At 41.4% G+C, this 26175-nt stretch overlaps 1 protein-coding gene across 15 annotated transcripts in view; it reads left to right on the forward strand.

The window, feature by feature from the left end:
* The first annotated feature begins 3134 nt into the window (after positions 1-3134).
* Positions 3135-26175, forward strand: part of LOC139359089 (uncharacterized) — a 672031-nt gene continuing 648990 nt past the window's right edge. For all 15 annotated transcript variants that reach the window (XR_011614728.1, XR_011614729.1, XR_011614724.1 and 12 more), the window contains exon 1: positions 3135-3212. The gene's annotated coding sequence lies outside the window, so the exon portion shown is untranslated. The remainder of the gene's footprint in view (positions 3213-26175) is intronic.

Here is a 26175-nt window from a genome sequence, read left to right on the forward strand (position 1 = left end):
CAGGAGATGGTGGCCTCTTCAGCCCTTTTTGTAGCTAGCTACGTCTTTGTGCCAGTGGTATCTGATGCCTGGTGCAGGAAAGGACCCCAAACACCCACTTCCACAAAGTTGCTTAAAGACTTTTTTGCCTTGTATTTGACTCAAATAGTTTTTGTATTTGTCAGGCTGCCATAACAAAATACCATACATAGCTTAAACAACAGAAACTTATTTTCTTATAGTTTTCCGGGTGCTAGAAGTTTGAGATCAGGTTTCTAGCATGGTCCAATTCTGGTGAGGGCTCTCTTCCTGACCTGTTGATGGCCACCTTCTTGCTGTGTCCTCATCTGATCTTTCCTTGTTGTGTGCACCTTGAGAGAGAGAGAAAGAGAGAGTTCTCTTCATCTTCTTATGAGGCCATTACTCCTAACATGAGGGCCCCACCCTCATAAGCTCACCTCCCAAAGTCCCCAATTCCAAATACCCTCCCATTGTGGTTAGGGCTTCACTATATGAGTTTAGGTTGGGGGACACAATTCAGTCTACAGCAGTTTTGAATGTCAGCGTTAACCAGTCTTACAAAAGCAGAAGGAAGATTTAGCAATAGGACTCATTGAAATGGTACTAATTTAAAGAAATTCTTCTTTTTCCTAGAATCTCAAGTGGAGTAGAATTTCTTGCCAACAGAGGCTTCTGTCAGCTCATGAGCCTCCTCTTGGGCTGTGTGTATGTGTTTCCACTTTAAATCCACCTCACCTGTGCTTTTCAGAGCCTACCCCTCAGTCTCAGGATTTAAAACTGAAACCTCTTCTTGTTATTTTACTTCGTTTAAATTGCACAAAGGGGTGTTAGAATGTAAAGTTTGGGGTTGGCTCATGAAAGCAGTAGGGAAAACAGTTAAACATTAAAGGGGAACGAATCCACTCACAGAAGAAAATCACAACCCTGGGAGAACTACACTCAGAGGGCCAAATGGCTTTCTCTCACTGCTAATTCCCCTAATTTCTTGTGAATTAGGGGAAGTGCCAAGAAACATGAGGACTCAGAGCCCTCTGCCAGGATCTGGGTATTTCTTGCCTCTTAACATCTGTCTTATTTAGGCCTCACTATAAATTTGATGAGATTTCTTCCTGAACTAATCACAGAACCTTGTAGGGCAGCAGACACCATTTCTTGACTCTGTGGCTTTATATAGGAACATGACTTTAATGGGTCTTTGCCTGTTCATTCCAGTGCATAGTTTACAGTTCCCTGGTCCCACTTTTGGTCTGAATACTGGGCTGTGACGCTGCACAGAGGAGTGGCTTACCTTCATTTTGTTCAACAGATAACGATGAAGCATCAGATGCCAGGCAATGGTAGGGGGTGGGGATAAGGCTGTGAACACAATGGAGAAAAATTCCTGCCCTCATGGAGCACATATTCTTGTGCTTTGTATATTTGGCATCTTTTTCACATTATGATTGTACTCACAATGATCACTTCCGTGTTTAATTGGAGCATCAGCTCTATGTGGAGATGGTAAGCACTTTAAAGAAAAGGATTCTAGACCGGGTGCAGTGGCTCATGCCTGTAATACCAGCACTTTGGGAGGCCGAGATAGTGGGATCACCTGAGGTCGAGAGTTTGAGACCAGCCTGGCCAACATGGTGAAAACCTGGCTCCACTAAAAACACAAAAATTAGCCAGGCATGGTGGCAGGTGCCTGTAGTCCCAGCTACTTGGGAGGCAGAGGCAGGAGAATTGCTTGAACCCAGGAGGCGGAGGTTACAGTGAGCCAAGATTGTACCACTGCACTCCAGCCTGGTTGACAGAGTGAGACTCTGTCTCAAAAAATAAAATAAAATAAAATAAAATAAAATAAAATAAAATAAAAGGGATTCTAGCTGTCTTGTTTACTATATCATTGTGCCTGAAACATCATAGGTATTCAATATGCATTTGTTTAGTTAATTAATTTATGGACCACCTTCCACAGGGTATTTTTTTATTGGCACCTCTTCCCCTTACATAGTAAGCAAATATTTTCATACACGAGAGACTCCTCATTGCCTAGAATGATTTAAACTAGTAATAAAGTTTGTTGCCCATCCATAGGCCTTTAATAAAATATTGCTGACCTGCTATGAATCAGCAAAGCCGAGGACTCCCATGCTCATAACACTATCATCCTCACCACTGTTAACTTTCCCTGTACCCTGGGATCACAGCCCTATATCCAGTGGGGTACTGGAGCCAGCTCATACAATATCTTGCAATATCTGACTGAGAAATTTTCAAAAAGTTTGCAAGCCAATTGGCATCACATCAGTAGGTTGAAATTAACTACGATGGGGAGTATTTACACTGTGGAAATTGGTAATTATTACATATCAGTAGTCTCCCTCCATGCCTCCAGCCAACTGTTAAAATTTATGAACACATCACTGGACTAGATGGAAAGATAGGGTACAGGATCATATCACTGAGCCACTAACTGAGTCCTGAACTCCCTTCTAGAGTCCTTGCCAAAGAAATTTCAAATGTCTTGTGGTTTAAGTCCTTGCTACTCAAAAATGTGGTTGGTGAATCAGCAGCGTTGGCATCACCAGACAGCCTGTTAAAAATGTAGTCTCAGGCCTTGCTCCAGACTTGCAGAGTCAGAATCTGTATTTTAACAAGAACCCCAGTTAATGTAAAACACTAACATTTGAGAGCACAGGTTCACGTCAATAGTTCTCAAACTTAAGTGGGTATCAGAGTCAGCTGAATTGTTTGTTTAAACCCAGATTGCTGGGTGAGTTTTCCATTCAGTAGATCTAGGGGAAGGACCTTGAGAAGTTATATTTTTAACAAATTTCAGGCTGCTGCTGCTGCCGCTGCCACTGCTGGTGTTGTGGGACTTTTTCTTGGTTCAGCTAAAGACAGGGTCCTTGTCACACCGCCACAGAAATTTAGGCTCGCAGACAATTTGAAGAGTGAGAAAAACGGGATTTATCGGGCAAAAAAGGACCAGAAAGGGAAACAGATTCTTAGCAAAGAGAGAGCGAGTGCTTTCTGCCTCACAGTTTGAATCCCGGGTTCCACTCAGGAAGAGGAGGGGCCGGGCTCCTCCAGGCGGCAAAGGGTGTGAATTTCTGTGGCTCCTCCCCCGTGCGCATTCCTCCCAGTGCGCAGGCTGGTTAGAGTTCCGCCAGGAAGCACTTCCCACCTGGCTGAGTCACTGGTCTGGGAGCACATTTTGAGAATCACTGGTAGGTACGTCTGTCACTGGGTACATTTTTTGTTTGTTTCTTGGAGCTGAACGGTATCCTGATAGAGGCAATAGTGGGCTGGTAAATGTTTGGCTCTCTCATTAAAAAAAAAAAAAAAAAGCCTTGATTTGCGTTTGCAGATTACATGGTGTAAATACTTACCCACCGCTTGGCCAGTTGCAGGCTACCAACATGGTGCCACTGAAAGTGGAGTTGAAAATGAGTGTAGGTGGCTCTCCTGAGCCTGTGTGAGCTGACGCTTGGACAGCACTGAGGCTGGCCAAAGACAGCCGAGAAGTCAAGCAAGGAATTGTTAAAAAGCTTTCAGCAGAGTGACTTTATTAGATTTGGGTTTTAGGTGGATCTGTGTTTCCTGGCTCACTTTAACAGGGTCTAATAGAGTTGGAGATCCCCGTAGAAGACTATAGCAATATTTCCAGCTATGAAGCTGAGGAGTGTTGCCAGAGGAGAGGAACAAATGTGAAAACTAGTATATTAGTGTGCTTGGGCTGGCCTAACAAAATACCACAGACTGGGGAAGCTTAAACAACAGAAACCTATTTTCTTACAGTTCTGGAGGCTGAAAGTCTAAGATCAAGGGGTCGGCAGGTTTGGTTTCTCCTGAGACGTCTTTGCCTGGTTTGCAGATGGCTACCTCTTCACTGTGTCCTCACCTGACATTGTCTCTGAGTGTACATCCTTGATGTCTCTTCCTCTTTTTATAAGGACATCTGTCATACTGATTAAGACCCTATGCTTATGACTTCATTTAACCTCAATTACCACTTTAAAGGCTCTATCTCCAAATAGTCACTTCGAGGGTTAGGGCTCCAACATATGAATTTTAGGAGAACACGGTTTAGTCCATAACAGCTAGTTGGGAGGTAGTTTTGTGGCCTAGTAAGTATAGGGGCTGAGGGCAAGGGTGCAATCTAGGATGGCTCCCAGAATTGCAGGTTGGGTGAATTTTGGTGATAAGATTAGGAAAATGGGTTGGGTGCGGTGGCTGACTCCTGTAATCCAAGAACTTTGGGAGGCCGAGGTGGGTGGATCACTAAGGTCAGGAGTTCGAGACCAGCCTGGCCAACATGGCAAAAGCCTGTCTCTACTAAAAATAAAAAAATTAGCCACGTGTGGTGGCAGGTTCCTGTAATTCCAGCTACTTGGGAAGCTGAGGCACGAGAATCGCTTGAACCCGGGACGCAGAGGTTGTAGTGAGCTGAGATCACACCACTGTACTCCAGACTGGGTGACAGAATGAGACTGTGTCTCAAAGAGAGGTGGGGAAGAGGAGAAGATTCTAACAGGGTTTGAGTAAAGGTTAATTTTATGTCCTCTATAAAATGATATTTAACAGCAGCTTAGTTTTTGCTTTTTCCTTTGGGAACTTGCATATGGTAGAGGATTTTTTTTAAAGCTCTAACGCTATCAAAATCCAAACTATTTGGAGCCCCACATATGGTTGCCAGGTAAAATACAGGATGCACAGTTAAATTTCAATATTAGATTAATAAAAAATGTTTTAGTACACGTTTGTCCATATATTGCATGGGACATATTTCTACTAAAAAAATCCTCTATTTATTTGAAATTCAAGTTTAACTGGTAGTCCCGTATTTTTATTTGCCAGCAACCCTAGCTTCCTATGTAGTCATCAGGGAGACACTTTTGATTGGCTGCACTCAAATTATACTAAATGCTGTGAAGGTTCCTGTTGACAACATAGTCGGTGGTCATAGGTGCTTTGTAATAGGAAGTGTAGATGCGGATTTCACATGGGCTGTCTGTGAGGTTGGAATGAGGAAAGCAAGAGGACGGATGATTGCAGAAAATTCAGTGTGAGTCACTGGAAAACTGGTTACATGTGAATGTGTGTTACTGTCCATGTAAGTGCGTCTGTAGTTTTTGGTCACTGGCCTGAAATGTCTTTTTTAGAGATTATCTGAATCATTTCTCCAATGTTTCTGTACTTGCACTTACAGTCAACTGAAGTCTTAGCAAAGAATCCCATGTGTGTTTCCAATATTAGAGTGTGTGATTCCTTTACTCCAGGAATGTCCTGCTTTAAATCAAATGTTTGGTCTCGATTGTGAATCCCTCTGAGCAGGACCCAGCTGGCCCTACTCCTGGGTGAGACCATGTCTGTGCATGCTTTCCACACCTGGGGCCTGCCTGGCAGGCATTCCCCACACAGCCTGGGCTCCTGAAAGCCTCCTGGGGAGATGAACGGGAATCTGGAGCACAGATGGGTCTTTACCTCCCAGCAGATTCTGGCTAGAAGCATGGCCCCAGCTCTTAGAAGGATAATCACGTCCATGTGTAAGTTTGAAAATATGAAATCATAAAAGTGTGTGCAATTTTGTGCATTCAATGATATATATGGGTGATCCTGTGAGTAGAACATAATCAAAGTTTAGGTCAATAAAAATTTCTATGGGCCTAAAATATTTTCAGATCTTTTAGCAAATTTTTAAAGGTGCTATCATTTACATTGGGTAGAGCATGTCTTAATCATCTTTGTGTTTCTCAGCCCATACAAAAGTAAGCCTTCCCCTGCTCTTGCATCGTATTCCTAACCTTTGTTAAAAGTCCCATCATTTACCCAGTCAAATAGCACTAATCATACAGGAGCCACCCTAGATTCTGCCGTCTCTCAAATCCTCCTTGATCAATACATTACGTCCTTTCAGTTCTACTTAAACCCTCCCCAATCTTCCTTTCCTTTGAATCTCTCCTTCCTTAGTCTTACTTCAGTTGAAGGATTGCTGTGGCCTCGTCCCATCTCTGAAATAACTTGTGTTTTGTTGGGGCACAGAATCAATGAACAGACTAGGTGGCATTCATTTTGTAGTTTCATATTTGAGCTTGTGCCAAATTATCTTTGTCTACTTTCCTGATAGGGTGACTAGAAGAGCCTCACGAATGGTCACAGCCTGGAGAGTTAGTGTGGGCTGGAGAATGAGAACGTGGACTCTGGAGCCCGCCTGCCAAAGGTCAATGTCCAGCCCTGCCACTGTGGGCCTTTGGATAGGTAGCTGAAGCCCACTGTGTCTCAATTTTCTTGTGGGCCAAAGGAGATAATAACCATAGTGTTATTATAAGGATTAAATCAGTGCCTTGCACAAAGCAAGTACTCTGAGTGTTGGTTAAATAAAATGGTGGGTTTAGGGTGGATGCAGGGTCCGAACCTGTCTCTTATCATATCTGCCACAACTTGGGACCACACCAGGGGTATGGCTGTCTCCTCATGACTGGATGGTGATTCTGAAAGATCCAGAACTTGGTTCAACACCTGCTCACTGAAATGAGGCAGGCTCTGGGCAAGATATCTGGGATACTAACTTATCTTTAGATTTGTATGTACAAGGGAAGACAGGGGACAGGGGATGCTGAGACAAGATACGCAATGTACCTACCATGGACAAATTGGTTCTGGAAAGCTGCAGACCCTGCCCAAGAAGTGATGTCAATAGGCAGTACTGGTATTATCCATTTATTGATTTGTTTTCCACCTACATTTATTGTACATGTACCTCTTCCCTAGGCTAGGTACTTGGGCATACAAAGATGTGCAAAGAATCATCAGTAACAGTCAAAATCAGCAAATTGTGTACCCTTACAGAGTTCAAGGTGAGATAAGGTGGCGAAGAACCTGATTCAGAGAGACAGGGACATTTAGGGTCTAGCAGGCCAGGCAAGCATATCCTGGCTGTCACTGAAGAGCAGAGCTCAGCAATCCAGAAGGAGCACAAGATGAAACTGTGCTCAGGAGTGATGAATATATAGGCTGGAATTACCAGCCAGCATCTAGTCACAGGCCCATAATAAGAGCTCATCTATGGCAAAGCCAACTTGGGGGTGGAGGTAGGGCTAGATAGGACTCTGGGGCCACAGGAGAGATCTCTGTCCTCATTGGAGATTCTAGTCCCATATGGCAGCCAAGAGAATGCTTCTGTTCCGGACTTGCTCCTAAGATACCTGGTTCAGAGTCTGATTTGACCATGAAAGTGCCTCATGGGGCTGGCTGAGTAGTTTTCCTGCTTCCCCCTTAAGTACAGATTTGCACAGAATCAGGGCAGGCTGACCTGGCAGGAACAAGGTATTGCTCAAGTACTTACTCTTTGTAAAGCTGATGTGGTCCAGTTGGATCTGTGTCCCCATCCAAATCTCATGTTCAGTTGTAATCCCGTGTTGGAGGTGGGGCCTGGTGGGAGGTGATCGAATCATGGGGGTGGAGTTCTCATGACTGGCTTAGCACCATCTCCCCTTGGTACTGCATAGTGAGTGAATTCTCATGAGATTGGGTTGTTTAAAAGTATGGGGTCCTTCCCTCCTCTCTTCCTCTTGCTCTGGCCACGTGAATTTCTGGCTTCTCCTTTGCCTTCTGCCATGATTGTAAGTTTCCTGAGGCCTCCCCAGAAGCTGCGCAGATGTCAGCATCATGCTTCCTGTATAGCCTGAAGAGCTGTGAGCCAATTACACCTCTTTTCTTTGTAAATTACCCAGTCTCAGGTATTTCTTTATAACAGTATGAGAAGGGACTAATACAAAAGTACTGTGTTAGGTACCTGAACCATGGTGCAGAAAGAAAAACAAAATCTTTCTCTCCAGGAGGAGTTGATGGTTTAACAAGAGAGTTATGGCCAACACAGAACATGCAGAACCAAATACATTAGGACACATCTCCAGCCTCCCCAGTGGTCCCCACCTCCTCATTTTATCAACAGCACTCCACACATGCCAATATTTAGGTGCTGCTTCATTTAGTGAATCCATTAGAGATTGTTAAGATTTAGTTTCCTTAAAAAAGAAGATCTTAAGTATTGCAGAGGATTCTAAAGAAGACATTGTGTCATATAAAGAATAGATGTTTTTCAGGTTCTTAATGCCATAGATATACTAGAAATTTATATCATAACCACTATTCTTAATCCCTGCTTTATTCTTTTACAGAGATTGTCACGGGGTTAAAAGTAACTGAAAACCCAAACCCATACAATTAAATTATAGGCCCTTTCTGCTAAGTTTTGTAAGGTTGTAAAATACATTAGCAGTGTGCTTCTTTGGTTTGTGTCTTGGTATTTTAATTTTAAGAGTATTTGGCCAAATAGAGATAACCTGGGACTAATCTAATGCAGCATCCCTTGCCTTATTTTCAGAAAAAGTCATCATCTTCTTTGAAAACATGTGTTTTCTGTTCTCTTTTAAAAGATTCTCATCTTTTTCAGATGTCTTCTCCAAGTTTGTGGAGTCAAAGAATTGCCAGCCTCTGAGATTTATTGGTAGGAATTTTGCTGAAGCATAGGGTGGGTGATGGGGCCAACTTCAGACCTCCTGAGGAAAGAGTTTTGGGGAGGAGTGGAGAGAAGATGTGGTGTAAACTACCTTGCTTGTGTCACGCTCACTAACCTGATGTCACTGTGCTTTCTGTAAGTAAACGGCTTCTCATTTTGACAAAGTCACTTATCAGAAGCCTTACAGACGTGATTTGTTGTACTCTTCATCCAGCATGGTAGTTAGGAAACTATGGGCCCTGGTGTGAATTTTGGCTTTGCATCTACCAACGCTTTGAAATAGATAATTCTGTGGTTCTTTTAACTCTTGGAAGTGGAGACTTCATGACGCCGATTCTAGTAGTGGGCTACTGCCGAAGGGGGTGTCTGCCTGTGGTAGAGCACTCACTCTCTGTCAGAAATCAGTGAAGGTGATTTGACGATCAAACTACTCCCTGGTCTAGAGAAGGGTGGGGAGCTGTTGGAAGAAAGTAGGTCCTCCAAAGAGAGGCACTCCTGTGAGGGCTGGTCAGCCCCGCAGTAGTCCTGGGAGACCCAGAGGCTGCCCCAGATGGAAGCCGTCTTTCAGGCCAGTGGAAAGCTGGACACAGAGGAAGATGGGGCTTTTGCTTCTCTTGGGGTGACAGCACCTCCTCTGGCCAGGGTTTGAGAGGGCCTCACCATGCATCTCCGGCCAGACCTGCCTGCAGCCCTGTCCCACTGCCCCTTTGTTCCAGGTGGCCCCCTGAGCCCTCGGTTATCCAGCAGCCTCATTAGCTAGTGAGCTCAGCGGGTAGAGGAGAAAGCACCCAGCAAGGGTGCTTAGAAAGGCCTTTTCTAAAGCCTAGCGTGCAGAGACAGAGACAAACCCTAGTCTCTTCCCTGCCCAGACAAAATCCCGCGCTTCCCTCCCGCCCTCCCCACTGCAATTCTAAGGGAGTTTTTCCATGTCTTTCCCTCTGCATTTTCTTCCCAAGGATAATTGGAGGAGGAGAGCTAGGGAAGGAAAGGGGTGGGAAAGGGTATGCACGTTGTCATTTCTCACTGGAGCCTAACTTCGGAGCAGCTGGATTCCAGACGCCCTCTTGACTAAATGATGCGCCCTTTGCTCGCTGGCTCTGCTCCGGGAAACTTGCCGGGCGCCGGTCGCTCCGATAACCAGTAGATGGCGCTCCGCCCCCGCTCAGCCGTCCAGGGAGCCGCGGCACCCGGAGCTGGGCTCTGAGGTCCAGACTGGTGTCACCCGCGCAGGCAAGAGGCAAATATTCAACCTATTTCATGCATTTTGAGAAAGAAAGCCTTTCTATTTAGGTTCACTCCAGATTCTCTGGAGATGTGTTTGGAAAACCCCCTGCCACTGAACTCATCACTGTGGCCTTTTATTCACTTACAAAATGCTTCCCCCGAATCCCAGCTCAATTACCTTTTGTCTCCCCTCTGTCCTAATACTCTGGTCTGGATGCATGAAAAACAAAACAAAGCGGCAAGGTTAGACGTCCCTTTTCTCTTCCAAAATGGTGTGTCGTTCTTATTTTCCAGAGCCAAATGGAACTGGTAACCTTGCTGCCCAGAGATATATATACACACACACATATATACATACACACACACATATATATACATATGCATACACACACATATATATGCAGTGTGTGTGTGTTTGTGTAGTACAGTATATATGTGTGTGTGTATTTCACAAACATGTACTTTTGCCTAAAGAAAGAAATAAAAATAAATAAATAAATATTTCTTTCCCTCTGGGCAAACGTACATGCTTTTAGATAACGTTTTCACCAGTCTACTCAAACCTTATGTTTCCTTGTCATTTCAGAGGTCCAATATCTGAAAAACTATCATGAATGTCTGATAGTTAATCAATTCAACAACTGGTTACTGATTGCTGCTGGTATGCAAAGCCTTATACTCTGTTGTGGAGAATACAAATATTACATTAAATCCTTAAAGAATTTACCACCTTATCTTAGAAAAATAGCCCTTGGACAATTAGAGCTAAAGCAATGTGTATAAGCATTTGAATATATGCACAAAGGCTGCAATGTGTGTTAGTGTGTGTGCTATGGTTGATCGGGACTGAGGTCTGGAGGACTGTGGTAGACTTTTAGAGTGATATATCTAATAGTGAATGTCGGATTGTTTGATTGCTTCAGGGTGCCATGCCTAGTTTGAGCTGATAGTACGTTCTATCAATAAAGATGTGAATTAGGCTCCAAAAATAACTACATTTACCTTAGGTTGATAAAATGATTTACCTTTTCTTTTCCTTTTTTCCTTTTTTTTTTTTTTTTTGAGGTGGAATCTTGCCGTGTTGCCCAGGCTGGAGGGCTGTGGCGCGATCTCTGCTTACCGCAACCTCTGCCTCTCAGGTTCACTCAGTTCTTGTGCCTCAGCCTTCCAGGTAGATGGGATTACAGGGGTGCACCACCATGCCCGGCTAATTTTTGTATTTTTAGTAGAGACAGGGTTTCACCGTGTTAGCCAGGCTGGTCTTAAACTCCTGACCTCAAGTGATCCACCCCATTTACCTCTTCTAAAGTGCTTCCACGTGTATTATCTCAGGAATGATACTTTGCCAGTATTTCATGCTGTGACTTACATTCAGCAATAGAGAAGCAAGAGATGAACATATAGATATTAAGGAATAATGCATGACCAGAACTCAGAATGCCAGTTATACTTTCATCTATTTTGTTTCCTATGGTCTCTCTATTTTTTCATCCAGAAAATATTTGGTAGATTTGGATGGAAAGGAAAAATTCCTCTGGTGGGAAAGCAAGTGGACTCTGTGTGTGTGTGTGTGTGTGTGTGTACACTCCTGCATGCTATTAAATGTCTTCCCAGAGGTCTTGGTCTGTTGCAATAGCCTTGCCAATCCTTCAATTACTGTTTTTCTTTCATGAGAAATTGTTACTAGAATGCACTCACCCTTTTAGGGAGCTGTGAATGTGGTTATAATTGCTTGTTTCTAAGATAATTGGCCTGACTGCATAGCCCTGGAAAAGTTACTTGAACAAATGGAATGTGGAGGAGAGCCTGAGCTGCATTCAGACATAGTCTCAGCTGCGAGGCTTTGCTGCCGTCCATGGGCCACTGTCCTGGCGATCACAGTGTATTGCAAGAGAAATGAAACCAGAAATGTCTATACATAAGGCCACCTCAGAGTGAAAAGACTGCTTGAGTTTTGACATTTCTTTGAAGGAGGGATGTTCTTTTGATGGTAAAATGACCTATTCTAGCTTTTGATGGGTTCTAATCCAAGAGCTGTAGATTACTAGACTCTCAGATGGATTCCATTACCCCTTTACAGGAGGCTCTGGAGATTCAGGAACTGAATGTTATCCGAGTCTGCAGGAGCAATGGAAAGGAAAGAGAATAGTGAAAGGTTGATTGATTTCAGGCATTAAATCAATGTAAAATTTTCCAACATCTATATTATTGGTACTATCAATAACCTTTGGTGGCACTGATCAGAGTTGTGCTAATGCATAACAAGCTGACATGAAATGACCATCTTCTTTGGCTCCTGGGGAAAAACAAAAAATACTTAAAAGTATAGGCTCCTGAGGATAACAAAATGCTGCTAGTTTTGTTCCCCTCAACACTCCCCCATACTTTCTTAAAAAAAAAAAAAAAAAAGAAGGTCCTAGAAAACATTTCGTGATGTGTATCTGTTCAATAACTGAAACTTGGTTACCAAAAAGAATCTTTAGATTGTGAAGAGCAAGAGCTTAATCGTTTACTGGGAAAACAGAGACCAGTGTTGTAAAAAGGTGAGAGTAACCCAATCAAGAACACCTAATTTAATGAAGGTATGCCCAGCCGTTCCAGGATTTATGGAAAGGTGTAAACACAGTCAGGAAAATCAACCTAACAACTCAGTGTGGCTCTTCTTTTATTTCTTGTTTTCAGTTTTCTTAACAATCTTCTCTTTTTGTTAAAGACTTACAGGGTTACAGGATCGTACAGGCTGTATGTAAAGCATTGTCAGGATTGGAAACTATCTGAACTTGGCCAGTTTCAAGGAAATATTGCAAAGAGTTGTTACCCAAAGAACTTTCTCCAAGACTTGCTGGATTACCAGGCAGGGTCTGTGTCAGGGTGCTACCAGGAGCAGTGAGCAATGTGGCTCATTTTGTTAAGAATTTTTTCAGTGACTAGCAATTTAAGCATGCTTTTGCAAGCTACCACTTAATTTTTCAAACAGTTACTGCAGAACCAGGCAAATAGTATGCTTCCTTTTCAAAGTTTTTTTTTTTAGTCATGAAAACACAATTATAATTTTCTACCATATTAAAACACAGCAATTCTGCAGCCATTAAAGAGAATGAGAGACCTGAATGTAGTGACATGGAGAGATTTCAAAGATGTACTGTTAAGGGAAAAAAGCAACAGGCAGAAACTATGTTTAGGAAACATTTATTATTTAAATATAGAGAAAAAAGATGAGAAGCATATGCAGTAATCTGTAAATTTGGTTACTATTAGGGCGAAAAATGGCAGTGCATGAGGGGTAAAAAGTAAACTTTTGCATTTTACTCTCTGTACTTCTATGTTGTTTGAGTCTTTTTTGTTGAAATATATTAATGTATTATTTATGTAATAAGATACTTTTTAAAGTGTGACTGTAAATATCACAGCTTTTCAAACACAGTGAGAAAAGCAGTTATTTCATCTTCTAGTTTGTGTCTTGAGTATACATACATATCTTTTTATTTCATTTACTGTAGTGCAGGTAAGAAGGGGTTAAGCCATCTAGGTCATTTTTAAACGTCTGGATTCTTGCAATCAAAGCAATCAAAATCCATTTCCACCTTAGCCCTCTGCCACCATTCATCAAATAGGTCCCGCTCTGTTGGGAAGACAATGTTGTTTCACAAGTAGGAAAAAACCCAGCTGCAAATGGTTTGCACAGCGCTGGTAGGGAGAAGTCTGCTGAGGATTCCAGGAGAAAGCGGTCAGCGTGTCTGGTCCTGTGAGGGTTGTGGAGTGAGCTTTGTTTTCCTACAGTGAAAGCTTCCCTGAACATCCTGGAGAGGAATGAAAAATGTTCCGACCTGCAGAGAGGGCATCAGGAATGAGTGTTAAACTAATTCTAACATGGAAGAAATAAGCATCAGGAGTTCTCTCTGAAGGAATGGGAGCTGCAGTTCCAAAGGAGCCTGCCTCAGCTGTCTTTCTGGTTTCATTTGTGTTGTCAGAAACTCCACAGTCACTTCTTTTGATGTCTCACTTTCCTACATTGTCTGTTTCCAAACCACATTTTTGGGTTAGGGGAATTCTATGCTGGCCTGGGTGTATATGGGGATTCTTGGTGAGGGTGTGAGAGGTTTTATATTTTTATTTTTATTTTTTTTCTTTCTAGCCCTACCTACCTTTCACCTCCCTTATGGGAAGACTTTATGTACAACCTCCACAAGGTAGAGAGAGATGTCATAGAAGAGGGACATATGGAACCACAGTGCTGTAATTTTCCTGGCAAAGAGTAAAGCTTATTACTTTGTCAGTATCTAACAGAATCTTTGTTTTTTCCTCTTTAAATATGATTCTGAGGCTCATGGGTGTGGCCAGGTCATTTTTTGGGTTCATGCAGGAATAAGAATTGCTAAAGGAATTTGGGAAGGAGTTGGAGGGAACTACTTCTTCACAAAACTGTCCCCCATGTGGAAGGGTTTGCTTATTTTACCCTTCCTAGATTCCTGCTGGATGGCCAAGTGAGTATCAGTGTGAAAATGTTTTAGAAGAGGTACCGGCTATTAGGTACTGAAAGCGGGCATAAGCCATGGAGCATCACCAGGTCATTCTCCCTTGCACAGTTCACGATTCACACCTTTCCCCAAATGCTTATAAAGCTCCCAGTTTCATACCTAAAAGGAGACTTTAAACTGGAAAAAAAAGTACATATATAAAAGCTATAGTTCAAGACATTGGGACATAAAATAAAATGTGGAAAGTTAAAGAAGCAGCACTATTTAATATATATAGAAAATTATCATCATCTCCAAACCTAGAGAAATAGTAGTAGATGTCTTAGTGTGTGCTTCTCCAGGCATGTTCACTTTCTCTGAGAACAGACACCACTCTTCACTGCCCACAGCCAGCGCTAGCCTTCTGCTCCTGTTATGTGGAGCAGACCCAGATGGTGGACACTTGACCCAGGAATGTTGCATCTAGAGACTGGGTTAGGCCAACAGGTTCCTTAATGGGGGTTTTATTTTTGAAATACACCCGATGTGTCTCCACTTCTCAGCATTCTCTTTCTCTGAAGTCCTTCTGCTGTTTTTGCCCTGGGGAAGAGGAGGGGGAGAAGCATTTCTAGGCTAATAGGTTCAGGTTCAGGTGTGTGTCTTGTCCTGTAGAGAAGCCCTTTATTCATGTTACTAGAACCACAAGGTGCCTCTTAGGCAATTGAGTAGAGATAACTGAGTAAAGGGTCAAGGCGGATGGGCCAAGCAACAAGCCAATCGTTTGCCTTTGTGGGAATTAAGAGAAAAATTCTCTCTCCGAGTGGAAGAATTAGAAAAAGGCATCCCTCTGCATGGAGAAAGACTGGCAGGTGCATGCTTGGCCAACTGACCAATGTCTTTTTGCAAAAGTCAAAGGCTGTCTTTTTCCAGACCAAAGCAGCCCAATGCCAGGGAGCACCACTTGGCAAGCATAATGCAGATTGTTTCAGACTCTTCTTGCTCCTTTGGCCTTTGTGCAGTGCACGCATGGCTCAACCATACATAGAAACCCTGAGCCTGATAATCACTTCCCAGAGACTCCATGTTCCAGCCTGATGTCCAGAAAGTGACTGAGATTTCCTAGGCCATTGAAGAGGGATGAGGAATGAGGAGGGACATGGCTGATGGGTGGTAGAACCAGCCACTCTTGTGCAAGGTACATGGAGACCAAGGAGGACAGAATTAATGGAGAACTCAGGCAGGGCCAGGGCTTCATGAATGCCAGCTTGATAAACACGTACCTGTAGCTATCACTGGGTTCTTGGAGTCTCATCATATTCTGGATTTTGAAATTTGTTATAATTGGAGTTCTGGTTTTTCATGCAAATCGGGTTTCATGAAATAGAAGTTACGTGGACAACATAAGGAGCTCCTTTTATTCCCACAGTTTCATTTTCCATGTAGACACAAGCTTCTCCCACATTTTTCTGCAACCAAACCTCTTATGGTTTTATGCAAGGTTTTGGTAATCAATGGTCTTCTCATTTACTCAAACCAATGTAGTCAAAGTTGTATATATGTAATATTTTTTTGCTAGGCTCATGTACTCTGGTCTTCATTAGGTTCTGGAATTATTAAATCACCTATACTGATTAATTCATGGTGTTTCTAGATAAAGATGAACCATGTTAGGCCCATGAGAGGCTTCAAGACAAAAATAATTCTGTAGTCAAGTAAGCTTAGAAAAGATTGCATAATATATTCCTCTCTTCGTATTATCTTCTCTTTCATATTATTATCATTATCATATTAGAGTTTATGAAAATTTCTCTAATAACTTTTTAACCTTGTTTGATGCAATATGCTCTAGACTTATTTGACTGTGAAACATTTTGTTGATGTCGAATAGTTCTATGAAAATATTTTGGTAAACACCCTTCTAGATTTAAGATTCCCAGAGCTGAAGATAATTAAGCAACATTTTTCTCTGGATGTTTAAAAATGTAGCATACTTTCTAATTGGTTTATTTTCCTATTTGTAAAATTATTTCTCCCTGTGTTAAAACAACTGACTGTGGGCTTCCATCTTCTCAAGTGCCCTATGCTAGTCTGCCTTTTGTTTTTAATGCTTCCTTTATTTGAATAAGTTATGATTGTTTACCATCTATTCTTTCAAATTACTTTCATCTGAAAAATAATTTTAAAAAATTTTCATCTTTTCACATATGCTAGCGTAGCTGTTTGCCATGTACAAAGTATTTTCACATTCATTATCTTATTGATTGTTGCTATGACACAGTCATTTTAAACAACCTTGCTGATGGTATTTAAAAATCATTAGGGCCATTAATATTCTATTTAGTCTGCAAAAAATTGAAATAGCTGACTCCTCCATATCACAGAACTAAGAGAATATAAAATTTTGCCTGTAGCAAAAATGCTCAAAGGATTTACTTAAACACAGATTGCTAGACTTGAATAACAAATAAAGAGCAAGGAAGGTAAAGAGTGGAAGAGTTGTTTGCTATTGTTATTGCTAGAAATACTGCCTTTTAAAACATTATGCTCCTTCTGATTGATTTTAAATTCTGGTCATGCCACTTTCCAACACCATTATAGAAAATATATCCCCAAAGACTCTGGGACTCAAGTCATTATATTTTCTGGCAATCTCAGGAAATAAATATCTGAATAAAAACATTTTGTTATCTTTACAAAATTTATGAGAGGGAGTATTATTTTAAGGGTTAATTTTTAGTTACAAGTTGTAGAATTTCTTAATTGTTTTATTTGCCTGATTCCTTTATTTTTATTTTAAGTTTCTCGGTGCATGTGCAGGATGTGCAGGTTTGTTATAAAGGTAAATGTGTGTCATGGTGGTTTGCTGCATCTATCAATCCATCACCTAGGTATTAAACCTAGCATGCATTAGCTCTTTTTCCCGATGTTCCTCCTCCTCCCTGTCCCCTACTAACAGGCCCCAGTGTGTGTTGTTCCCCTCCCTGTGTCCATGTGTTCTCATTATTCAGCTCTCATTTATGAGTGAGAACATTCAGTGTTTGGTTTTCTATTCCTGCATTAGTTTACTGAGGACAATGGCTTCCACCTCCATCCATGTACCTGCAAAGGACATGATCTCATTCCTTTTTATGGCTGCATAGTATGCCATGGTGTATATGTACCACATTTTCTTTCTCTAGTCTATCATTGATGGGCCTTTGGGTTGATTCCATGTCTTTGCTATTTGTGAATAGTGTTGCAATAAACATACATGTGCTTGCATCTTTATAATAGAATGGTTTATATTCCTTTGGGTACATACCCTGTAATGGGATTGCTGGGTCAAATGGTATTTCTGGTTCTAGATCCTTAAGGAATCACCCCACTGTCTTCCACAATAGTTGAATTAATTTGCATTCCCAATGTAAAACTCTTCCTATCTCTCCACAGCCTCTCCAGCATCTGTTATTTCTTGACTTTTTAATAATCGCCATTCTGGCTGGCATAAGATGGCATCTTATGGTTTTGATTTGTGTTTCTCTAATGATCACTGATATGGAGCTTTTTTTCATATGTTTGTTGGCCACACAAATGTCTTCTTTTGAGAAGTGTCTGTTTATTGGACTAATTTCTATTAAAAATAAGATATATTTGTTGAATGACTAAATAATGAACTAATAGCAAAATCCTGGAATTTGTATCCTTTTCATATATTTTCTCTGACATTTTTAATATATATTATGCTTACATTCAGATCTTAATAATTCCTACTGAATTACAAGCTTCCAATTTTATTAAGGTATAATTGACAAACAATAAGTTGCCTATGTTTAAAGGATAAGGTTGATGTTTTTTGACATATGTACACACATATAAAATGGTCACCATAATCAAGATAATAAACATTTCCATCACCCAACAATTTTCTTTTGTTGCTTCATGGTAATTTCTCACAGATCGCACTGTCCCCCAGCAATCACTGGCGTGCTTTCTGACACTATAATTTAGTCTGGATTTTCTAGAACTTCATACAAATAAGATCATACAGCATATACTTTTTTGTTTCTGGCTTCTTTCACTCAGCTAAAGATTTTTGAGGTTCTCTATGTTGCTGCATGTGTCAATAGTTTATTCCTTTTTAAATTATCTTTTGAACATAAAATATATTTTTGAGCATAATTATTGCAGAGTATTGATTTATTATATGGATACTTCACATTTTATCTATTTATCTGTTGCAGTGCATTGGGCTGTTTCTAGTAGTTTTTTGGCTCTTATAAATAAAATTGCTATAAAAAGTACCTAGCAGTAGAATAGCTGAATAAAATGATAGGTGTAAGTTTCCTGTTTTTTTTTTTTTTGAGAAGTTTGAGAAGTTTGAAATGTCATTTGTGAAAGCATCTCAATAAATGATAGATTACTAGTCACAAATTCAAAAAATACCTTGGGCATGTGTTATGTGCTGGATACAGTGCCAGAGCTGAGGGTATAATGGAAACAAAAATCAACAACTTGCCTGTTTTCATGTACCTTATAGTATGGCATAGGAAACAGAAGTTAATTAAATAACTCTCCTAATAATTGTATAACTACATATTAACATATTTACTCTGAAGAAAAGGAATGTGATTCTATGAAAGGATATCATACAGGGATATCTCATTTTATCAGCTTTATGTGCTTTGCAGAAATTGCATTTTTTAAAAATTGAAGGCTTGTGGCAACACTGGCTCGAACAAGTCGACTGGCACCAATTTCCCAACAACACGTATTCACTCTGTGTTTGTGTGTCACATTTTGGTCATCTTTGCAGTTATTTCATACTTTTATTATCATTATTATATATATTGTGGTGATCTGTGATCAGTGATCATTGATGTTCCTATTTTAATTGCTTTTGGGACATCATGATCCATGCCCATTTAAGACTGCAGACTTAACTGGTAAATGTTGTGTGTGATCTGACCACTCAGCCAACTGGCTGTTCCCCTATCTCTCTCCCTTTCCTTTGGCCTCCTTATTTCCTGAGACACAAGATGGAAATTAGGCCAATTAATAACTATCACAGCCTCCAACTGTTGAAGCGAAAGAAGAGTCATACGTTTCTCACTTTAAAATCAAAAGCTAGGAATGATTAAGCTTAATGAGGAAGGCATGTCTAAAGCCAAGGTAGGCCAAAAGCTAGACCTCTTGTGGCAAACAGCCAAGCTGCGAATGCAAAGGAAAAGTACTTGAAGGAAAAGATAAGTGCTACTCCAGTGAACACATGGATGATAAGAAACTGAAAAAGCCTTATTGCTGCTATGGTGAACATTTCAATGATCTGGATAGAAGATCAAACTAGTCACAATATTCCCTTAAGCCAAAACCTAAGCCAGAGCAAGGTTTTAACTCTCTTCAATTGTGTGAAGGCTGAGAGAGGTGAGAAAGCTGCAGAAGAAAAGTTGGAAGCTAGCAGAGGTTGGTTCATTAGGTTAAGGAAAGAAGCTGTTTCCATAACATGAAAGTGTGAGATGAAACGGAAAGTGCTGATGTTGAGGTTGTAGTGAGTTATCCTGAAGATTTAGCTGAGATAATTGAGGAAGGTGGCTACAGGAAGTGGCAGATTTTCCATGTAGATGAAACAGCCTTCTAATGGAAGAAGATGCCATCTAGGACTTTCCTAGCCAGAGAGGAGAAATCAATGCCTAGCTTCAAACTTCAAAGGACAGGCTGACTTGTTAGGGTACTCATGCAGCTGGTGACTTTAAGTTGAAGCTAATGCTTGTTTACCATTCTGAAAATCTTAGGGTTTTTAAGAATTGTGTTAAATCTACTCTGCTTCTGCTCTATAAATGAAACAACAAAGCCTGGGTGACAGCACATCTGTTTATAGCATGGTTTACTGAATATTTTAAGCCCACTGTTGAGACCTGCTGCTCAGAAAAAAAGATTCAAAATATTACTGCTCACTGACAATGCATCTGGTCACCGAATGGCTCTGTTGGAGATTTACAAGGAGATTAATGTTGTTTGGATACCTGCTAATACAACATGCATTCTGCAGCCCATGAATCAAGGAGTCATTTCAATTTTCAAGTATTATTTAAGAAATACATTTCGTAAGTCTACAGCTGCTGTATATTGTGATTCCTCTGATGGATCTGGGCAAAGAAAATTAAAAACGTGGAAAAAGCTCACCATTCTAGATGCCATTAAGAACAATTTTTGATTCATTGGAGAAGGTAAGATATCAATATTAACAGGGGTTTGAAGGAAGTTGATTCCAACCCTCATGGATGACTTGGAGGGCTTCAAGTGTTCAGTGGAGGAAATAACTGCAGATGTGGTGGAAATAGCAAGAGAACTAAAAGTAGGAGTGGAACCTGGAGATGTGAGTGAATCTCATGATCAAACTTTAATGGATGAGGAGTAGATTCTTATGGATGAGCAAAGGAGTAAATTTCATCTCAAGAAACCACTTCCTTTGCTCATCCAATTGTTTTAAACTGGATGATAACATAATTGGATTTGGATTTTGAAATGATCATTCTGGCTGCAGCATGGAGAACAGGCTACAGGAGGGACTAGGATGGGTGTGGAAGACCAGTCATGAGGCTGTTGAAATGGGCCAGCGTGACCTGAGGTGGTGTGCAAGGCAATGGAGTCAAACATATGGATTTGAGAGCTGTTTGAAGGATAAAATTGACATGTCTCAGATATATTGTCTTATTTCTTTCTCTGTTGCTATAACTGAATACCTGAGACTGGGTACTTTATAAAGAAAACAATTATTTCTTACAGTTCTGGAGGCAGAGAAGTCCGGGGTTGATGGGCCACGTCTGACTTTTGGATGGGACAAACATTCAAACTGTAGCAATGTGTAAGGTACAGTGTGCAGTGCAAAGAAAGGTCAAGGTTTCTGGCTTGTACAAGAGTGCCATTTGGTCACATAGAGATCACTAGAACAGGGCCAAGTTTATGGGAAGATGCCAAGTTTGGTTTTGAAAAGTTGAGTTTGTACATGGCATGTGAGACATATCTGTGTAGATGAGTCTTCTTTCTTTCTTTGTTTTCTCTTTTTTTTTTTTTTTTTTTTTCAGTAGGGTCTCTTTTTGTTGCCCAGGCTGGAGCACAGTGGTGTGATCACAGCTTACCACAGCTTTGATCTCCTGTGCTGAAATGATCCTCCCATCTCAGCTTCCCAAGTAGTTGGGACCACAGGTGTGCAACAGCATACCTGGTAAATTTTTAAAACTTTTTTTTGTAGAGATGAGGTTCCACTATGTTGTCCAGGCTGCCCTCGAACTCCTGGGCTCAAGCAACCCTCCTGCCTTGGCCTCCCATGTATATGGGTCTTGAGTTCAAAGGAAAAGTTTGGGCTAGGGCTATACATACATATAAGGAGATAACAATCAAAATGATAGTATTGAGTAAGGAGGACCTGGCACCATGCATCACAGAGTGCTAAATGCAAAAACAATAGCTTTTGAGGATTTATAGATCCAGGTGTAATGCTTTTCTTTCTACCTTTAAAATTGAGCAGCAGGCGGTATCTTTCATGTACCTCCTCAAAGTGATATCCCTGCTAAAAATGAAATTTAAAATGCTGTAATTAGGTAGGAAAAAACTCTAACTGTAACATTTTAAGTGCTTCTCTTCTCAAAAATTTAGTGACTATATCTCACAAATTCAAACTCTAGTTCAAGATTTTGGTGTTGAATTCAAAGAACAGATGAAGAACTCATGAAGTCATGGAAGTTCACTGGTTTTGCCATAGGATCATAGTAATTAATGGTAAAAGTGGCCATATGTTAAAACTTTCAAGGGCAAGATGGGTGGGAGCCAATTTTGTGACTTAAATTCAAGGACTTGGCCTCATATATCTGTTTTCTTTCTCCCTGTGCATTTTACTATTTCCATCTTCTTCTGGATAATTACCAGAAGCACTGTACCACTCACTTTGAACAGCTTTGTCATCTTTTCCTCCTTGATCCTGCTGTAGAGTTGAAATTCTGAATTTATGACATTGCAATCATTTTCATGGCAACAGACTGTGGCATCATAAAAATTGCCCAATAGAAGTGTCTGAGAAATTGCCAAGATGGATTTTTGGGCAACATAATCCAGTAATTACTGGAATTGATGTTGACAGCCTGCCTTCTGTGAATGTCCTAATGTCAAACTATACCTTAAGATTTTTGCTGGAATGTGTAGAATAGGGTGAAGTTCATGTGAGAGCTATATTCGTTTCTAATCTTCATCTACTTTTGGAAGTATTTAGCTAAGGAGCCTATGCATAGATAGAATCTGAGAATAAACTTGGTCGTCCAATAAATCTGATTTGAGTCCCAGTTTTGGGTCGTACTCTCTGTGTACCATTAGTAAGCATTTTGTCAGATATTAAGATGGTGAATCCAGCTTTCTTTTGGTTTATGTTTTCTTGTTATGTCCATTTGAATCTTTTGTTTTCAGTTTTTAATCTGACTGTTGTTGCATTTGAATCTGATTCGTGTAGATGACATACAGTTGTATTATTCTCCAGTTCAATCTGCCAGTCTCTGTCTTTTGGTTGGTAAATGTAACCCACTAACATTTAGTAACTTAAATATTAATATTTGTTATAATTTATTTGGTCATTTTATGTTTTCCATTTACTCATTTTTTCCTTTTGTTATTTTAGTCCTTACTTTTCTTTAGAAAGATCAAATTTTCTTGTTCTGGTTGCTAATGTACACATTCTATTTTAATACTTTGGTCATTGCCCTTAAGACTCATTCTTTTTTTTTTTTTTTTTTTTGAGACGGAGTCTCACGCTGTTGCCCAGGCTGGAGTGCAGTGGCGCGATCTCGGCTCACTGCAAGCTCCGCCTCCCGGGTTCACGCCATTCTCCTGCCTCAGCCTCCTGAGTAGCTGGGACTACAGGCACCCGCCACCGCGCCCGGCTAATTTTTTGTATTTTTAGTAGAAACGGGGTTTCACCGTGGTCTCGATCTCCTGACCTTGTGATCCGCCCGCCTCGGCCTCCCAAAGTGCTGGGATTACAGGCGTGAGCCACCGCGCCCGGCAAGACTCATTCTTATATTTATTTACCCATACTTATTTTTAAAAACTTAATATCTATGCTAATATCTGTATATTCTTTTTATTTTTAAATCTCCTTATCTTCCCAAATGCCCTCTTGGAGAGTTTCTCAATATAATATTCCAGCTAACAAGTTTATACTCTCTTTCCTCCTATTGTTTATCCTGTTGCTCTATTTTAAAATCTCAACTACCGTATTTTTTTTTTTTTGAGACGGAGTCTCACTCTGTCGCCTGGGCTGGAGTGCAGTGGCCCGATCTCAGCTCACTGCAAGCTCCGCCTCCCGGGTTTACGCCATTCTGCTGCCTCAGCCTCCGGAGTAGCTGGGACTACAGGCGCCCGCCACCATGCCCGGCTAGTTTTTTTGCATTTTTTTTTTTTTAGTAGAGACGGGGTTTCACCGTGTTAGCTAGGATGGTCTTGATCTCCTGACCTCGTGATCCGCCCGTCTCGGCCTCCCAAAGTGCTGGGATTACAGGCTTGAGCCACCGCACCCGGCCAACTACCATATTTTTATACTTAATATTTACAGTGGGTTTTTTTCTTATAACTTCCTGTTTATGTCTCATGTTACTAATAACTTTTCTTATCTTCTGAAAGACATTTAATGTCATGCTGATATGGTTGGGATCTGTGTCCCACAAAATCTCATGTCAAATTGTAGTCCCCAGTGTTGGAGATGGGGCCTGGTTAGATCACTGGGTGGATTTCTCATGAATGGTTTAGCACCATCCCCTTGGTGCTGCTCATGTGATAGTGAGTGAGTTCTTGTGAGGTCTAGTTGTTTAAAAGTGTGCAGCACCTCCCCCGTCACTGTTTCTTGCTCCTGCTCCCACGATGTGAGACACCTCCCTCCCATTTTGCCTTCTTCCATGATTCTTAACTTCCTGATGCCTCCTTAGAAGCAGAAACCACTATGCTTCCTGTACAGCCTGCAGAACTGGGAACCAATTAAACATCTTTGCTTTATAAAATACCTAGTCTTAGGTATTTCTTTATAGCAGTGCAAGAACAGACTAATACAGAAAATTGGTACTGAGATGTGGGGCATTGCTATAAAGATACCTAAAAATGAGGAAGCAACTTTGGAATTAGGTAATGGGCAGAGGTTGAAAGAGTGTGGAGGGCTCAGAAGAAAAGAAGATGAGGGAAAGCTTGGAACCTCCTAAGAGACTGGTTGATGGTTATGAACAAAATGCTGGTAGTGATATGGAAAGTGAAGGCTAGGCTGAGCAGGTCTCAGATGGAAATGAGGAACTTATTGGGAACTGGAGAAAAGGTCACTTTTGTTATGCCTTAGCAAAGAACTTTGATGCATTGTGCTCTTGCTTTAGGGATCCGTGGAACTTTGAACTTGAGAGTGATGATTTAGGGTATATGGTGGAAGAAATTTCTAAGCAGCAAAGTGTTCAAGAAATAGCCTTGTTGCTTCTAACACCTATGTTCATATGCAAGAGCAAAGAAATGACCTAAAGTTGGAACTTATATTTAAAGGGGAAGCAGAGCGTAAGTTTAGAAAATTTGCAGCCCGGCTATGTGGTAGAAAAGAAAAGCGCATTTTCAAGGGAGGAATTAAAGAAGCCTGAAGAAATTTGCGTGAGTAAAAAGAAGCCAACTGCTAATAGCCAAAACAATGGAGAAAAGGTCTTGAAGGCATTTCAGAGACTTTTGCAGCATCCCTTCCTATCACAGGCCCAGAGGCCTAGAAGGGAGGAATGGGTTCATGGGCCAGGCCTAGGGTCCCGCTGCCCTGTGCAGCCTCAGGACACTGCTCCCTACATCCCAGTCACTCCAGCTCCAGCCATTGCTCAAAGGGTCACAGTTATAACTCATGCCACTGCTTCAGAGGGTGCAAGCCATAAGCTTTGGCAGCTTCTATGGGGTGTTAAGCCTGTGGGTGCACCGAGTGTAAGAGCTGAGGGTTTGGAATCCCTGCCTGAATTTCAGAGGATGTATAGAAAAGCCTGGATGTCCAGAAAGAAGCCTGCTGCAGGGGTGGAGCCCTCATCGAGAACCTCTACTGAGGCACTGAAGAGGGGAAATGCAGGATTGGAGTCCCCACACAGACTCTCCACTGGGGCACTGCCTAGTGGAGCTGTGAGAAGAGGGCTACCATCCTCCAGATCCCAGAATGGTAAATCCACTGACAGCTTGCACACTGTCCCTGGAAAAGCAACTGGCCACTCAATGCCAGCTCTTGAGGGCAGCCTCAGGGCTGAACGCTGCAAAGCCATAGGGGTGGAACTGCCAGAGGACTTGGGAGCCCACTACTTGCATTGGTCTTCTCTGGATGTGGGACATGGAGTTGAAGGAGATTATTTTGGAGCTTTAAGGTTTAATGACTGCCTTGCTGGGTTTCAGACTTGCATGGGTCTTTCTTTTGGCTGATTTTTCCCTTTTGGAACGGGAGTATTTACCCAATGCCTATACCCCTATTGTATGTTGGAAGTCACTAACTTGTTTTTGATTTTACAGGCTCATAGGCAGAAGGGACTAGCCTGTCTCAGATCAGACTTTGGACTTTTGAGTAAATACTGAAATGAGTTAAGATTTTGGGGGACTGTTGAAAAGGGGTAAATGTATTTTGCAATGTGAGAAGTATATGAGATTTGGGGGGCCAGGGCCAGAATGATACGGGGGATCTGCGTTCCTCCAAATCACATGTCAAATTGTAGTTTCCACTGTTGGAGGTAGGGCCTGGTGGGAAGTAGTTGAAACTCATGAATGATTTATCACCATCCCCTTGGTGGTGTTCTCAACATAGTGAGTTCTCATGAGATCCAGTTACTTAAAAATGTGTAGCACTTCCCCTGTCCTTGCTCCTGCTGTCTGAAATGCCTTGCTCCCACTTTGCCTCTCACCATGATTGGAAGCTTCTCAAGGCCTCCCCAGAAGTAGAAGCCACTATACTTCCTGTATGGCCTGTGCAACAGTGAGACCATTAAA

The sequence above is a fragment of the Macaca nemestrina genome, chromosome 16 (genome assembly GCF_043159975.1).
Source record: "Macaca nemestrina isolate mMacNem1 chromosome 16, mMacNem.hap1, whole genome shotgun sequence".
Classification (NCBI taxonomy): Eukaryota; Metazoa; Chordata; class Mammalia; order Primates; family Cercopithecidae; genus Macaca; species Macaca nemestrina.